Source organism: Protobothrops mucrosquamatus, unplaced genomic scaffold (genome assembly GCF_001527695.2).
Source record: "Protobothrops mucrosquamatus isolate PMUCROS unplaced genomic scaffold, P.Mucros_1.0 scaffold_217, whole genome shotgun sequence".
Taxonomy (NCBI): domain Eukaryota; kingdom Metazoa; phylum Chordata; class Lepidosauria; order Squamata; family Viperidae; genus Protobothrops; species Protobothrops mucrosquamatus.
The window spans coordinates 452639-453686 of NW_015386293.1; positions in this window are offsets into that span (position 1 = coordinate 452639).

The following is a 1048-nucleotide window of genomic DNA, read 5'->3' on the forward strand; positions in this document are numbered from 1 at the left end:
TGCGTTCCGCCCAGAGACCCAACGAAAGAGCTTCGGACATCAGGCTCCGAGATCGAGTTCCCCCTTGGCGATTTATATGTGCCTTGGCTGCCACATTGTCCGTGAGGACCAGGACGTGTCGCCGTGATACTAGATGGCGAAAATGTCGGAGCGCTAGATGGATGGCCCTCAACTCTAGCCAATTTATATTGTGTCGTAGGTCTGATGCGGACCAACGGCCCTGTACCCAATGAGACTGAATGTGAGCCCCCCAACCGAACAGGCTGGCGTCGGTCGTGAGGACAATCCTGTCCAGCTCCTTGAAACACAACCCTCTGAGGATGGCTGGTGACAGCCACCAACTGAGGGAACGTAGCACATGGTGAGGGAGAACCACTCTGTTGCTTCGCCTCTGAAAGGGAAGCATGAACCTTTGTAGTTCTCTGGTGTGGAGCCTTGACCAGGGTACTATCGCTATAGCAGAAATCATCTTCCCTAACAACTGGGAGAGACTGACCAGCGTCGCCGACCGGCTGCTGCGAAATCGAAGAATCGACTCCCGTATGCCGTCCCTGCAATCTTGAGAGAGATACACCCGACATTCCAAGGTGTCGATGACGGCCCCCAGGTGTAAGAGCCTCGTTGTGGGATTTAAGTGGCTCTTTGGAAAATTCACCGAAAATCCGTGGCCCTGGAGCAAGTTTATCACCATTTTGAGGTCCGTCAATGCTGTCTGGACGGACGAAGACTGAATCAAAATGTCGTCCAGATAACAGTGGACTCTTACTGGTATCAATCATAAATGTGCTGCCAGGACCGCCAAGACTTTGGTGAATACTCTCGGAGCTGATGAGAGGCCAAAGGGAAGCACCCTGTACTGGAAGTGATTCCCCTTGTACGCAAACCGTAGAAACCGTCGATGGATCAGAGAGATAGGGATATGAAGGTACGCCTCCGTGAGGTCGATAGACGTCAGGAGGTCCCCTTTTCTGACGCTTCCCAAGATGGAACGGAGCGTTTGCATCTTGAATTTGTGGTAAGCTATATGAAAATTCAAGTCCTTTAGATC